We start from the raw sequence: 16737 nt of genomic DNA on the forward strand, positions 1-16737 counted from the left end.
CATTAGTAGTGCAGCGTTTCCTGAAACCACTACAAGCCATAAACAACCATGGAGAAGTCAGCCTGAGATGCCATTTTAACTCCATCTGTTCAGCAACTAAATAGTGCACAAGAGCCAGTATTCACTCCTACTCAAGACACAGCAGCTCTGCCACACAATCCAAACCTTGCAAAATCGCTGCCTGGACACCCACCAGATGGCTCTTGTGTGCTGGGCACCTACAGCAACAGGCAAGAAGAGGGTGGGATTCACATTCTATAATCAGAGCTAACTTAGTATATTAACCAAGTTCCTGCCATTAGTGGAAGGACCCAGGCATTTCAGAGACCAATTCACCCCCTTTTCAGCAAATGTCAGAGACAGCAGGCTGCCCATATTAACTGCTCTCTTCCTGCAATCAGAACATACACATGCCGCCTCTCTTGCCATGAAAATACAAGATACAATCTATTCTACGTGGTTGTTTCAGGTTTGTTGGTTTTTAATTCAAATAACTAATTGACATTTTCAACTGCTACTTTTTTTCTGAAAATAAGCCTTTCCCCTTTAGTGACAAGTTGTACATCTTGCAGTAATTGAAAAAATGACAGCACCAGATAAGTGCATCCTGTCTGCCTTGAAATAAGTTTGCTACTTCCTTTTCCAAGAAGATAAGAAACATCTGTATACTGGCATTACTACACAAAAGCTACCTTTCTGTAAGAAAAAGCCTAATTGAAAAATCAAATAGCTTCTATACCTCATGGACATAACCTAGTGCAGCAATTCAGGTAGGTATGTTACAACCTGAGCAACGAGGGGGTGCCATCAAGCTGTACAAATTACACATAAGAACTGTCTCTCATTCAGAGACAAATCTCGGTTACCTTTTTTTAACCAAGTAATTACAAAACCTAAGTTACACTGTATGTTTATTTTCTTTCCTGTGGTTCCCATATTCTTTTTCTAGCTATTTTTTTTCATCACTTCTCTTCTTCCTATCTTCCATTATTCTCACACCAACATCACAAATTTTAAGTGCTACACAACTACTGCTATACACTCCACTCCCCAGCTACCTGTTCCCACCCTGACTGCAGCCCAATAACAAGTCCCCAAAATCCATCCAGTTCTCCACAAGAGGCAGGTCAGGTCATGCCCCACTTGCTTCATCTGGAGTGGTTTTCTACTGCAGGGACTATATTTTGAAGCTGGATGCTCAGGAACATGAGCTGCACATGGGGTCAGATTCTGTCAAAGGGGAGCTGCTCTGTCGCACGTGCCCAGCCATCACACCTGCCTCACTCCCCCCACTCCCTTATTTCACTGCATCACTCTCACAGTCTGTGTGACCTGGCCCTTAGGAGATGTACAATGTTGTCTGCTATAGCTGCCTGCTACCAATCTCCTGTACAAGGAGAGCTGAGGATGTCCTGGGTCCATGCCTAGGAGACAGACAGATGGCTGTGATGCCATCCTGCAGGTTTATCCTGCTTTCTCCCACTCACATCCTTGGACTGCCAAGTTCCTCTGCCCATCCCCACTAGTGGAACTTCGACTTCTGTTCCATTTCTTTATTCCACTTGTGCCATGGCGTCAAGACTATCTTGGAGCAGCCTTTGAACAGCTAGGTTTTCTTCCACTCTAACAGTTTATTAAAGAAAACAAAAAGCAGCATTAATATAAACTAGTTATTATGGAGCACTGATGCTCTGAAATCAGACAATAAGTCAATGTCAGTTTTCCCCTACAACTAAGTCATTTGTAGCTAGCTGCCTCCCTGCTTTAGAAAGTCTCCTAGGCTAAATGCACTCAAGACATCCAAGTTGATGGGTGTTTGTCACCTTGAAAATCAAGAGTATAAACATGTCCTAACCACTAGCTGAGAAGAGCAGAGGAACTCTGGAGATGATGCAAACCATCATGCAACTGTGTCATACAGGAGAGCAGAGCAAGGTGCTGCCTGTCCTCTTTGCATCAGACCCTTCTGCAAACATTTCAAAGATTTGAACTTGGGAGAAGGTCACAGCCTTTCTAAAGACATTATGAGTAGCTCACTCAAAAGACAACTCTTTGAGTATTTGGACACAACACTTTCCAAAGAGAGCTATCTTCCCACCAGCCCAGCTCCTCCAACAGGTGCTCCAGCAGATGCCAGCACCAGAGGGGAAAAGCTGCGAGGGAACCCCCTTCCTGCAGATGCTCTAATGGCTCCTGGCTGCTATCTGGTGACCCAGGCAGGCCCTGGCACCGGCTGCAGCTCCAACGGGAACCCCACCCGGGACCACTGCTGCTCCCAGACACACCCAATACTGCACAGCCCATCTCCAAACGCTCCTCTTTATTATCTTATCCAAAAACCTCTGAATGCATTTTCATGTGGAAACTCTACAGCAGCACAGCCTCCTAAAGCCACACTCTCCTCCTCAAAAGTGCAAGGCGGGAGATTTGATTTGTAGAAGTCTGGTACAGAAATGTAAGCCCCAGCATCCAATTAAACAGAGAATGCATTACAACTTCTTGTAACTTCATTCATTCACCATCTTCCTTTCTTTAGCCAACAATATCCCCACTCTGTATTTACACATTAAGTTGCTGATTTTAGGTGATAAGGTCCTCTGAACATGTGGCACATTCTTGATCTTTACCAGAAAAACAACAGCTCCATCCTGTATTTTTCACATTGGTGCAACTGTGAAGCAAAACAAAGTCCACATTTTTCTATTTGGCTGAAAGGCATGCCTTACAAATAAGTCACAGAATAAAACATAATGATGACAGCAGGTATGGAAAAAAAAAAGAGATTTGAGAGTGGATCAAACAGTTTCCTTAAATAAGCAGCAATTACTTTACATTTCTTCTCATGCAAATCATAACTTTTGTGTTAGGTTTTTTTCATTTTTGTATTTTTTTTCAGGAACACTTGAGGAAAGTAGGAATGACACTACAACTAAAGAAGCACAGCCACTGAACAGTATGAGTCGGCAATTTTTAAACATATTCTTTCATTTGTTAGAATGCTCAAATACAATAATTATTTCATCAATATTGTTAGAACTTTTACAGAATTCATTTGTCGAATAAGTTAAAAACACATAAGACACTTTGAGGAAATAAAAATAGGAAGGACAAACTTCTTTGGAAAAAGAGAGCAAAAATGGAATGCAGAATATTCTTTCAGTATATAAAAGGCTTGTATAAAGATTTTGGATCAGCTGTTGGCCAGTCTCATCAAGAATACATGAGAAATAAATCAGCTTGATTTTCACTGAGAAAACTTTCTTATAGATGTCATGGAAAGCTTTCTAACCATATGGACAGCTAAGGCCAAGCTACCTTAAGAAGGTTACATATACAGACAAAATAGCAAAAAATTGCAATGCGGGAGGAAAATGACCTCATTATCCCTTACAATGGTGCTAAAAGCCTCCAGTAACACTCTGTGCCAAATTGAAACAAAAAATTATTGTACCAAGTGTCAGCAGGTTGGATTAATTTTTACATGAAGTAGGCAAAAGCAATATTTTCCATATAAATAATGCACAGTTTAAAACTAATGGCTTTGAAACTTTTTAATATTGTATTTGCTTTTAAATAGCCTTCTCAGATCTAGACTACATTTTGGGAAAATCCATAGTATAAATTTTCCATACACTCCTCATAGAAGTGTTTGGAATTAACATCCACTAGCTGACAGTACAGTTGTGCATTTATATATGAATTGATCTTCATGACAAATACAGTTTTCTTGGGACATTTTGTTACTTCTTGCCAAAACCTAAGCTACCACTTCAACACTCACTCTTTTCTTTCCACAGTCTAGACAGAAGCAGTGACTCTGTAACTAAGGTTTCCAAATCCTTTCAGTTATAAAGCCTCGGTATTAAAATTTCACAACATTTTAACCAGTGAAATGGCTCTCCAGGACTGCTAATAACGCCAACCATTTGTTGCAGGAGGCAACACTCAGCAATACAGATTGGCATCTCTCTCCCAGGAGGGCAAATCTTCTTCAGAGTCAGAGGGAGGAAGAACAAAAAAAAGCAGCGGATGAGTGCTGACCCAGATCAATTTATTGCTGATCCCCACTCACAGTGTTCAAAGATGCCAAGGCTTTGTCTAGGGAAATTAGTACAGTTTCCTGCTATGGTAACTAGTTAAAAAATCAGGCTATATACTGCAGAATGCCACCTGCTACTGCCTGGCAAAGTACATCCAAACAAACACATAGGGTATATTATCATAACAAATGGGAATTTTCATTTACAATCCCAGAATTGCTGTGCTGGTATGGTTATTCCCAGTCAAAGGCAGGGGGAAAGACAAAGAGAAGAGAGATGAGTGCATGGACAAGAGAGCTTCTCCAGGTAGAATGATGGCCAAGGTGGTGATAGGGCTCAGCTCCTCTAAGCACTATTGCTGCATCTTCTCTTATAGGCTGCATAATTATTTCAGCAGGAAAGGATTTCAAGGGGTACATTGTCTGTCAAAACACATGCAGAAAAGCAGAAGCTGGTAAAGTAGCATATATTGCTTATTTCATCACATTCTGCTTGTGAACTTGGAAGGGGACACACTGGTCCCGTTAGGAGAGCCAGCCTCCAGCACTGACCAACAGCAGCAGAAACAAGGTTTGGGGGGAATTGCAGAAATACAGCAATAATGAAGCAGCCTATAAAGGACTGAAGTATTTTTTTTTTAACAAAAATACTCAACTAATTTTCTTTAGAAAGAAAAAAAATTGGTCATACAATCTGTATTATTCAGGAAATCAAACTAGACTATCACAGTGATCACTTCTGGCCTCACAATATATTAATTTTTAAAATATTGTCATTCTCTCTGTTTTTCCCCATGAAGTCCAAGGAACTTAGGAAACCCACCCTTCATCTCCTGGATTTACTATACATCTTTCTTTACTGATTCTACAGAAGTCTTGGAAATCAAATACCTTTTTATATCCAACTTCTGGGAATAATCAAAACTTTGTTCAACACTATGGCTTTTATTCCAACACACATAAATAGCTTCTTGACTTGCACAAAACCTGAAACCACTTTAATCAATCAGCTATATATAGTCTGGATAAATACTGAGGAGTCTGAGATACTGGGTATACAGCCAATCGTGTGCTATTTGCTAATACTTTGATCTAATTTCACATTATATTAAGAAGAAATGAAAAAATATCCCGGTGAGGACAAAGGCAACAGTAAAGAAATGACAGCATGTAAAAGCTAGAAAATACATACGTTAGCTAAAAATTCAACTTGTTCCAAAAGCGTTTCAAAAGACAGAAATGCACATAGAGTTATCACAAAATAAAACACAAATGTCCATAAATTTCTTATTCTGTTACTCCCACAGGATCTCACTCTTGATTTTCCAGAAATCTACCACTATATAAAGTATATTTAATAGCATTAGTAGACAGCACTACAGCCTCACTGCGTGGGCAACACACTGCTCCATTTTCTATGGAATCATTATGGCACAGGTGATTTATGTTTGTGCAACAGAAAGGGCTATTCTGTAGAAATATCACAGGAAATGACACACAGGAAATAAACCAACACAGACATCTTACAATCATTTCCTAAGCTCTAGGACGGCAATCTGCTGAGCTCCTGAAACAACCCAGATGCTGCTGACGCAAGGAATGAACAAGCACCAAAAAGGTTTCCCTCTTCCCAGGCTTCTGGGTCCCAAGAGGAGAAAAGGATGAATGAGGCAACAAGGTATGGAATAGTTGGTTATTTGCGACCTGGAAATATGCTTTATTGGGTACTAGCTGCTCAGTCCTGCCATGGTTCATCTACGGTAGGTATGGACAGATGGGGGAGGCCTGCAACGGCTGTGAAAACAAGAAAACTGAAGATTAATATGTGGTGAAGGCTCACGTAATGGCTGGGGAAAAGGTCATATGGAGGCAAAGTTGCAGTGAGCCTCATGCCAAAGTTTTCTCTTCTTCCTCCCCCATGATCGGAGGCTTATATGAAGAATGAAAACAGACTTTAGCAGGTCCTGCACTGACAGTACAAGGGCTATTTGTTCTAACCTAAAGGACAGATTCAGGCTAGATATAAGGAGGAAATTTTCTATATGAGTGTGGGGAAACACTGGATTGTCCAGAGAGGTGGTAGATGCCCCCATCCCTGGCAACATTCAAGGCCAGGCTTGGGCAGAGCTCTGAGCAATTTGCTCTAGTTGAGGATGTCCCTGATCATTGCAGAGTTTTAAGGGTGATATCTAAAGGTCTCTTTCAACCAAAACACTTCCATCATTCTGTGATTCTATGAACTAACCCTAGCACAATTCACATAACATCCTGTTAGCATGTGTTATTCTGCTAAGGCTCAAAAGCATCTGTTCCCTTCCCACAAGCTCCAACTGTGTCAGGTAATGGATAGAGTAAAAATTCAGTTCCTGTTCTCAACAGCACTTATTAATTCAGGTTACAGAAAAATATCAACAGATGCAAAGAAATAATTGTGTTTCAGTCAGGTTTGCCAATATGCAACAGAAGACCACATCCTGGAAACCAGATGAACCCAATAACATTTTAACATGAATTTTATTAAGGGAATGCTAGGACATACCTCATGAGGGTTTAACTGAATGCACAGTATAGAAAACTGCTTTCCATCCAAGTAAATTTTACCAGTTAAAAATAACCAGAACATGAAGAAATATCTCAGCACACTATTTCATTATTATTCAATATTCTACTATTCCCACCTACCCTTAATGATACAGCCTTTTAATACAAAATTATATATATGAAAGTCACATACAATATATTAAAAAACATCTGACATTGGTGTCATAGGCTAAGAATCTATGAGGCATCCATAGAACATTGTTTTCTATGGAAAATTGAGCAGAACTATTCTATGCTAATTTGAATACAAAGGGGTCTACATAAGCAGATTACACTGACTTTAAATGTAATCATTTCTTGTAATTCTTTTTCTTATCCACTAAAGGAATTAGCAGAACTGTTTCAAGACTGCAATCAGGAGAACATCCATATCATTCCATAACACTTTTTTTATTCAGACATGTTTTCCTCCAAATTTTTCATTATTCATAAATAATACATGTTTTATGACTGTATAACTTAAGTCAAGATACTATTAATTTGTCTCTTAAATTAGTCTGCCAGTAAAAACATTCTTTCCTGTACACCATTGAAAAAAAAAAAAAAGGAAGTTAAGAAGTTTTGAGAAAAATCAGTACAAAATTTGATGTAATTACATGAAACTTCCCACTGCAAAAATAAATATTATTCTCTTAAGGTAACTGAAGAAAGATACCTAATACTTAGGCTATTGCCTACAAATCAAGGAATTGAAAAATACACAAATGCTACATTAACTCAACTCAAACTACCTTAAAACTCAAACTACCTTGAAACACTATGGGTGAAATCTTGGTCCCATTAAAGTTGATGTCAAATTTCCTGCTAACATCAACAGAATTTCATCCATTGTGCCAACTAAGAAAACAAAAAAGGCTTGGCATTAGAAAGCTAAAACAATAAATAAGATTGCTTTAATCACTCCTTCTGATGTCTTCAACCATGCAATTTCTGCCCCTCCCCCTGCTATGCCAACAAGCTGAAGGTTCAGTGCCTAGGTAGTTGATTTATCCTCCCTGTGACAAAGCTCTGGACATTGCCCTTCCCACTGTTTCATGCCCAGCAAAACACAGTGCAGCAGCTCTTGCGCCAGTTGCATTTTAATAGTGCAGAAAAAGATCCACAGCATTAAAAACTCAGTTTTGCAGTGACTCACCCAAGAGCACTGCACTTCCTAAAACTGGGGTGGTCTTGGTGTTGTTTGGTTGGTTGGGTTTTTTTAAGGTTTGAGGTAAGTTCCTCAGTGATCAGTGTGCAAGGGATCCTGCAGGAGGGTGGGTGGCACCATTTGGCTCTGGTCCCAAGTCAAAGGGTGTTTTGTAACTATATTGTCACCTCTTCAGATATGCTGCAGTGGCTTCAAAGGAACAGCACTTCTGGAAATCAACTGGCTCGATAAGTCCAACGTAAGAAACATACCTAAAGGCCAAATATCTTTTATGAGACACTGGACTCCAGTGACAACTGTTATTTATAGACAGACTACCCACTCTGGGCAACCTAAACAGCAGCTGTATCCATGTATGAAGAGCAGAGCTTTCACATAAAGCCTCAAAATATAAGTTGAGGCAACATTTAGTGGCCCAGCCACCTGAAAAACAACTTCTGCAACACTGTAGGAATATCTACCAGAATAGCATAACTACAAGGAATTGCAGTGAACTCCAGTACTAGTGAATTATTATGCATTGTATTTTCCTTTCTGAAAAATAAAAAGTATTTTAAACTAGGTTCATAAAATCTCCAAATTTGGTACACCTGTTCTATTCAATTCAACCAATAATTATTTTTCCATGCCAACAACAGGCAGGCAGAACAGTAATTAAAATTTCAGTTCACATAAATACATGTAACATTTGCACTGGATTAAGCACCAAGCTTGCTTGCAACAGCAAATATAAAAAGGCAATGTTTTCTTAAATGTTGTCCTTTAGAGAAATGAGATTCCCTGTAAATTTCTTTTTAATACCATCCACAATGCTCTTAAGCATTAATAAGACATCTCTTAATAAGACATCTAAGCTTTGCAAGGCACAAGCATGCTGAGAAATACTGACTCAATTTTGAAGTGAAGATTCTCAGCATCCACTACCCATGATTTTCTTTTCTGGATCTCCAATTTCCAAGATCATTTTGCTATCCTATTTAGTATTATCCTGTATTACACAGTCATTGATTTTAAAATGTCATTCTCCAATATGAAAGTATAACGTGGTTTTCAAGAAACTACTCTATATGCAAATGCAGCTGGCAATTGCAGGGAATATTTGATGTTCATCATTTAAGGTAAGAAAAAGAGACCTCTGATATATCGGGGTAGAAGGCAATACACCAGTAGATCACACTGTAAGATCTCCCAGGACACACAAATGAGAGGGCATCCTCAATCAGGGATGTACATCTCTAAGTAGCCAAAGAGCAACAGCTGTGAGAACATCGAGCAAGGATGTCCACAGATTGTTGATGACAGTGCCAAGGCTCAGGTGGAAGAACAAGCATCTATGCAGACCAACAGTGACCTCAGTAAAATGCCTCTCAGAGTAATAGAAACACAAATAGTCCTTCTGCTCCCATGCTCACACACAGAGCACCAATGTTTCTACTGAAGGCCTGGCCATACAGACCAGGAAAAACCTGAGGTAATGCTCTCTGTATATCAGCTGCACTACCAACACACACCTTGCCCCTGTCACCTCATGTTACAGCAGGGGAGGATGGGCTCTCCAGAATGATGCTTGAGCTACAGCTCACTGCTTCAGAGTGAGAGCAGGCACACTGCTAACTATGCCAGTGGGGTCACAGGTCAGCACCCTGTGTCACCCCCTGGGAAAGAGTGTTCCCCCTTCCATGGTACCATGGACCACGGTCCCAACAGCTCCACAGGGAAAAGGTGACACTTTGATCCTTCCAACCCAGCCCTCTGTCAGCAGTGCCAGCTCACAGAGGTGTCAAACTGAACACACGTAACAGGGAGAGCTGCCCTGTGATGGAGGTTAGCATCCTTAAACTTTGTCAGGCATGCCTAACTTCTTCGTGCCATCTCTAGTAAGGCTGGTGATCCTTGCTGACAGTGTAGAGCAGCTGCGGATGTGCACGGGCGTATGTAGGCCATGGTGCACAAGGTTGTGACAGAGAACACCAGGGAAACAGGGAAAGCGATGTACAGCTAGGAAATAAGGGTAGATGGTAACTTCAGACAGATAGCTTTGGAGATCTTACCTTGAAGCCTTTAGGGCCTTATATATTTATTATTATATAATACTGCAAAAAATGCATACACCAGATTGATCTTCTTAGGAAATCAGTTTCTTAGTAAATTACTGAGTTTATCCACTGTTGTCTGTCAATAAGAAATTGCTCCCTGGATACAGGTCTTAACAGCAGGCCACAAGACTTCTATCAGTACACAAACGGTTTTTCTGCTTCCTCAGACTGTTTTGAACATTCTCTTTTGTATACTACACATGAACAGGCACAGGAGCTTGTCCAAATAGCCACAAAGTATCTTTCTGCAATGTCTCTATTTCATTTTTGTATAAAGGATGAATGCATGCTGTTGGTACCAACATATATATTACTGAAAGAGTTTTTAAGATTACTCCATTCCATAGTTTTCATCAAGACACTGGTGGGTCATCTTTTCATTGCTTTGCTTCCCAATCATTCTATCACAAACTTAGTGGAATGTTTTCCCTCCTTAGTCTACAAACTTGTTTGGCATTTTCTCCTTCAACCAACCACATGAGTAACACTTTCACTTGCAAAGGAGATAAATAAAAAAGCCTTGCTTTAGCAAAGGAGATAAATAACAAGGCCTTGCTTTAATTACACTAATCTGGGAACAATTTGTTGCAAAAGTCTACAGAAAGGGTGCTGCCCCTTTCCAGGCATTCTCTAGGCTAGTAAATCAGTGCAAGGCCTTTGCAGGTTATCAATGCTTTCCTCATGAGATTAAGTTTTAATCCAGCACTGTCACCCAAACATACTTTGCTGGAATACTTCAAGAGGCCAAGCAGTTACTGACACTAACAGAGCCTGCACAACTCTGCCTGTATGGGTGGCTGCTGTAACAAAATTCAACTACAAAAATGTAGGAACAATCAAACTTGTTACTGCAATTCACAGAGTAATTTCAGGTTGAAAAGCTGAACAGATGGCATTTGTGAGCTTTATTCAATATCTTTGACTTTTTAATTAGATTCCTGTTTGTATCAGTCTGCTGGTTTACAGCAGGAGACCCCAGATTTCAAAGTAACCTTAGCAATCCCATTGCTCTGTCTGATAAAAACCACTATGCCAGGAAACTGCTGCAGGCACAGCTCCTGCTGCTTCCACCACAGGAGCTCATCAGCAGGTAATTAAAAGAACCAAATTAAAGGGATAGTCCAAAAATGCAGCTACGCCTTAGCCAAAATGCAAATTAGAGCTTTAATGCACCATACTGCTTTATAATTTTAGGATGCTTTTGGTGTGTTTATCATTAGGAATCTGTATGCCGTAATTTTCTCCTTCATGCCTTCACGTGGTTCGCAAATTCACCTTCTGCCCCTGACAAGCTCATGCTGAGTTGCCACTGCTTTTTGGGACGCTGCATGTGGGCAAAATGAAACAAAACATACTGACTGCTAAAAAGCTTAAGAACTTGCAAGGGAATAAACAGTGCATCCCTCCCAAAGCACTGAAACATGGCAAAAAGCACCAACGGTTGTGAGAACAGACACCCCAACAGACAGTAGTGTCATTAAATTTTAGAATAAGGTTCAGTACTTCCTTTTATCAACACAGTTCAAAGAAAACCATTCAAACAAACAAAAAACACCCCCCAAAAAACCCACAAACCCCCAACAGATTTACTAATATAGCAAATTTGGCCTTTTGTGAGTGCTGCAGTGCATAAAATCTAAGTGACACTTTTAACCTATGGCAATAAAAAATGGCACAACACACTGGAATAGTAAGTCTAATTGTATCAATCAATGGCACAGTTTCACAGCTGTCCTTTTATCAAAATCAATTAGAAATTGACTATTTTTGAGTTGTTTCTTTGTATTACTTTGCCCTTTTGAGGAGGGAAACTCCAGAATTCAGAAGATTTTCTAGACCTGTTGCAATCATGCTCAGCAGAACACTGACCACACGTCCAAATACATTTTAATTTTATAATATATCCTGAATGTATAAGCTAGTATTAAAAATAGCCTGTTTTAGAGAAGGATGGGCCAAATACTCTGCTAGCCAAACAACAGCATATGCAGAGTTGGTGCATATTTATTTTGTAGCAGCAGTGCCCTAAATCCCTTGCACATGTCAAAACTCTAAATTGTTACAATATGTAGCAATGCTCCATTATGAACTGATTTTTAAAGAGAATAGTGGGTTACAAAGTAAACTGAGCACACAGGTGTTAATTTTTAAGTGTTTGAATAATATCTAACAATTTGGTCTAATAATCATGTGCCTGGTATATGTCCATCAAGGGGGGAAAAACCCTGTAACTCTGCAACAGATTCCCCTTGTTTATTCAGTACAATTTTACCCTAAAATATTTTGTCAGGAAAGAAGAACAGTTCTGTCCTAGCAAGGAATGAGACAGAATCCCTCTGGAACTGCACCCTTGCCAGTGGATGTGATCACGTTGGACAAACTCCTGGAGAATGCGAATGAAGAGGATGTGTTGAGGTCTAACCATTTTCCTTCCCTGTGATGTCCAAACTGCCCATAGGCCTTAACTGCCTAAAAGATGCCTTTGTTGGGTTGTGCAGTGGATTCCTGCTACAAAGTCCAAACAAAGTCTGGATTTTGTGATAACTAGTAGCATTCATGGTGCAGTAGATAGCACAGTATTGACAACCATGTCAAGTTTATTCTGTTAGTAACAGCAAACTGCTGAAGCAATTAAAAGCAATGAAAATTGAATACTCTCATCACCTGTTTACAAAACATCATGATTAAGTCATTTAAAATCTCTAAAACAACTCTAAACAATTATCTCAGATGACTAAACTAAACAGGATGGAGGAAATTTGTCCTATCATAACCTCAGTTGCACCAGATCTTTCAAACCCTCAACCAAAGCACCTCTCTCTTGTGCCATTCACAACATTTCTAACTACAGCAAACAGACATCTGATGATCTCTGGAATTACACTGCAATGCCACTCTCTCCTTTATGTAAGATGTGAGGAGTAGGGCTCTCTTTGCTGATAATTTTCTGTCTAATTCTGGAGCAATACACTCTACACCAGAAACTGCTCATCCATTCCCTCTCTGATAAATATACCACATCATGATGCTCTTGTGAGCTAAGTAGAATAAAGTCTAAACCCCTCCTTTTCCCTGCTAAGTATAGAAAACTGTATCTCTGCTGTTTACAGATTTGGAGGCTTATCTGACTGAAATTTTGTAAATACAATCTATTTTGAAGTCACAAGCATTAATATTTGGATTAATGCCTTGAAAGAAACAGTTCACACAGCCTACTTTTCTCCCTGTGCTGATGTTCTCTATTGGTTAATTCTAAACCCTCAAAAACACCCAACCAATAAGAAACATTAAGATCCAGGGACTAAAACAAATTTTAACCTGGTTCTATCTGGCTCTTGGCCTATAATGTTTCATAATGCAATTCACCCACTCAGAAATAAACAAACCAACAAAAAACCCAAACAAACCTTGCATAATTCATTTGCTCTCTAAATGTCTTGTTTCCCTCCACATCATGAGTGAAAGCACAGAAAGGGGCTGAAGTGTCCTTGTGGCTTCACAAGCTGAAGAACTTCTTGCTGGAAGTCCCTATTTTCGTAGCACCGGCAATCTGAAAAACAAAAATTGTTTTGTTAACACTTGTATCCCTAGATACAGAAAGTAGAAATAAGGTTTGTTCTGAACTGCTGCCAACTACATCATTAACTTCTCCTATGAACAAGCCAACAGCTCTCATGTAAAAAAAAAAAATCTAGAAATATCACTCAATTCATACCACACTTATGCATTCTGCATTGACTGCTCACAGCTAAAAACTTCTTTCTGTGTACAAATGGAAAATAGAAACCAGTAAAACAACACATTACAACCACGTACTTTGAGAAGAGCTGCTGTTAAGCTCTCCAGGTTTCCATCTAGGAAACATTGAACCAGGAAAGATGGCTTGAAATAGGCCAGCACCATCACAGTCCCTTTTCTACTGTGGTGGCCCTAACCACAGACTATGCCTGCACCATAATAGGATTGCCTGTTTCCATATGTTCATATTTAAAGCTTCTATCAAATCCCAGCCAGGACTTCTACAAAATATCTGCACATCAGGTACAAAGATCTCCCATTGAAATTCTCTTGCACCAACCAAGCCAGGCTCTGAAAAGCCAACCACTGCTTTTAAGGAGACTGATGTCGAACAATCAGCTGCTCCTTTGCCCACATCACCAGAAAATGTTAAGACAGACACCGGCCATCCTCAGTGTATGTGCACTGAACAAGTAGAGTGACTAACTGAGCTTCTAAAAGCTGGCAAGGAGAACTTCATGCTCTACAAAGCCTGTCATTTTCATTCTGCAAAGTGTCAGACTGTATTATAATATTTTCTCTGATGTTCAAATTGGCACAGCTGATTTTAAACAGCTTCTTCACAGCACAAAGCACCTTGTCATAAAAATATCCTGATATCTACAATGGTTAAGCTGACATAAAACATAATTAAAACTAACACAAGAATTTTACCATACTCATGCTTCCAAAGGCAGTGGAATTACAGCAAAGTCCTAAACTGACTTCACTGGAAATAAAGGCCGTTCCATTAAAATAAAATACAAAATAGCAAATAATACAAGCTGCAAAACCACCACACAAAATGGACGAATTAACAGGAGGCCAGCAAAGTAGAAGCAGCATCAGGCTGCAAGTTACGCCCAAGAGGAAATGTAAGTAATAAAATGTAACTAATTAAATGCAACTAAATTCTTAGTTGTTACACAATAAAACCCCTACTTGTTAAGCTCCAAATACACAGACCTGCTTTGCTAGTGGGGAAAGGTGTATCTATCTACACAGAACATTTAGAGCTCAGACCACCAAAGCCCTCCTAATCATATCTGTAAGAGACACAGATCCACGAGCTGCCAGACAAAGCTGCAAGTGCCATGGTTATGGCATACAGATAACGCTGCCATGATCCATGTGTCACAGGTGCCGTCTTTTCCAAAGTTCATAGCACTGCTACCATGCCTGAGCTTTATTTTTTGTCATATTTCCTTTTTCTACACAATGGCACAGCATGGCTCCACTCCTCAAAGCCACACAGGGCTTCCTTCACCATGGGGTTCAGTTCCTGAGCACCAGCAACTAAGGCTCAAAACCTGTGGCAATAGCTTGCTCTCTCATCTGCAAAACCCATGAACTGAAAATTGCCCTTTTTCTTCCCATGTTCCAGCTCACTGAAGAGTTTGCTTGAGCATTTTCCCTTCTGGCTGGAACCACATTTCCAGATCTTCAGACATGGCTTCTTTACTAATGGTTTGATAGGCATAGAGTGACACCTAGTACAAAGCTAAATGTAAGATCCATGTCAGGATTTATGTGTAATTTCAACAGTGCAACCTTATACTCTGCCCTCACAGGCAAACCTGACCCTCCTGGATTTTTGCTGGCCCATACCTATAGGCGAATGCAGCTAGCTGTTATCTAATACAGCCAGGGTAATCTCACAGTACTCAGTCATCACAGATTTGTAAATGTACAGCTAAAACATTTCTATCTGCATTGGAACAGGCAGAAACAAGAACACAACATTTATAGCAGGCAGATGGTATACTACTTTTGATACAAAAGAACTGATTTATGGCAGAGTATCACAAGAGTCCCTCCCTGCCAGTCAGGTCTTACTTGAACATTTATTAAGGATGATACCCTGCTCTGTTTGAAGAAAATGCCCTGGCCAGGGTAGAGGGCCAATTTTTTTGAAGTGCTTCCAGCACTCCCAGTAAGCTACCTCTTAGGGAGGTCACAATGCTCCCCCCCAAGCAGTCCATCAAATATTGAAGGAAGTTTGCCATGGCAAATACAAACTTCCCAGCAATGCTCCGCCAGATCTGTAATACCCATCTCTCTGGATCTGCACAATCTTGAATAATAAGGCTTAACATAAGAAAAATCTACAGATAGAATATTGCTCCATACATACACACCTTTACACATTCAGGTATCTTTTTCTAGAAGGCTAGGAGGAAATGGGCATCTCATACCAGCTTACAACACTCCTCTCTTTTTCCTTTCCCCAAAATGTCTTTAATACCAACAATTCCCATTAAACTTCTACAAAGGGAAAAGCACTTCTGAAGGAATAAATCTAAAAAAAAAAAATCTTTCATGTGTCAAAAAAAAAAAAAATAAAGTAGTACTTAAAAAAGAAAGAACTGCTGCAGTAAAGTAATAGTCACATAAGCCTCACACATCCCAGACTGAGATTTTTGCCTCCTGCCAACAAACAAGGTCAAAAATCCCATACACTAAGCATGGCATATACAATACTCTAGGCTCTGTCATTTAGTTAAGAACAGACAGGTAGGCATAGCTGTGAAAGTCTTAACAGCATAGATTAGGCAGTATGTGCTATGGTAACAACCTTGGTTTGTCATTCATCTCGTACTCACATTTTCATTTTCCTGCTGAACAGGAGGGTACACAAAAATAAACACTAGAAAATGGCTAGCAGGCATGGCACTGAAGCAAAGTCCTTAGTACAAAGCTACCACGGGCCTTTCCAGCTCTACTGTAAACAAAGGGTGAACTACATTATACACACAATAGCAACACTTAATTCGCAGATGTAGTTCCTCAACTCTGATCTGGGAAGGGCTGTACAAACTCAGGGCAGGCGCTGCCTGCACAAGCAGGGAGCAAACACCAACTGATGGGTTTTTTGGGGTTTTTTTCTGGGTTGCCAGGCATCATAATTAAAAACTATAGCCCCTGGTTAAAGCCAGTGTACAATGACAAGGCACTGAGCAATTCACGAAGACAGCTCTACAGACACCTCCATCCTCCTGAGCTGCAGTACATGTGTCAAAAGGGAGGTATGAGCTGCTACCAAACCTCAACAGGTCTGGCAAGAAGGGAGTAGAGAA

At 40.0% G+C, this 16737-nt stretch overlaps 2 protein-coding genes across 2 annotated transcripts in view; both read right to left on the bottom strand.

Moving 5' to 3' along the window:
• Positions 1 to 13366, bottom strand: part of TIAM2 (TIAM Rac1 associated GEF 2) — a 133976-nt gene extending 120610 nt beyond the window's left edge. Inside the window, exon 1 of the mRNA XM_077782159.1 lies at positions 13291 to 13366. The gene's annotated coding sequence lies outside the window, so the exon portion shown is untranslated. The remainder of the gene's footprint in view (positions 1 to 13290) is intronic.
• Positions 13327 to 16737, bottom strand: part of SCAF8 (SR-related CTD associated factor 8) — a 149899-nt gene continuing 146488 nt past the window's right edge. Inside the window, exon 21 of the mRNA XM_031504360.2 lies at positions 13327 to 13433. The gene's annotated coding sequence lies outside the window, so the exon portion shown is untranslated. The remainder of the gene's footprint in view (positions 13434 to 16737) is intronic.

This window comes from Lonchura striata, chromosome 3, assembly GCF_046129695.1.
Source record: "Lonchura striata isolate bLonStr1 chromosome 3, bLonStr1.mat, whole genome shotgun sequence".
In the NCBI taxonomy this organism is placed as follows: domain Eukaryota; kingdom Metazoa; phylum Chordata; class Aves; order Passeriformes; family Estrildidae; genus Lonchura; species Lonchura striata.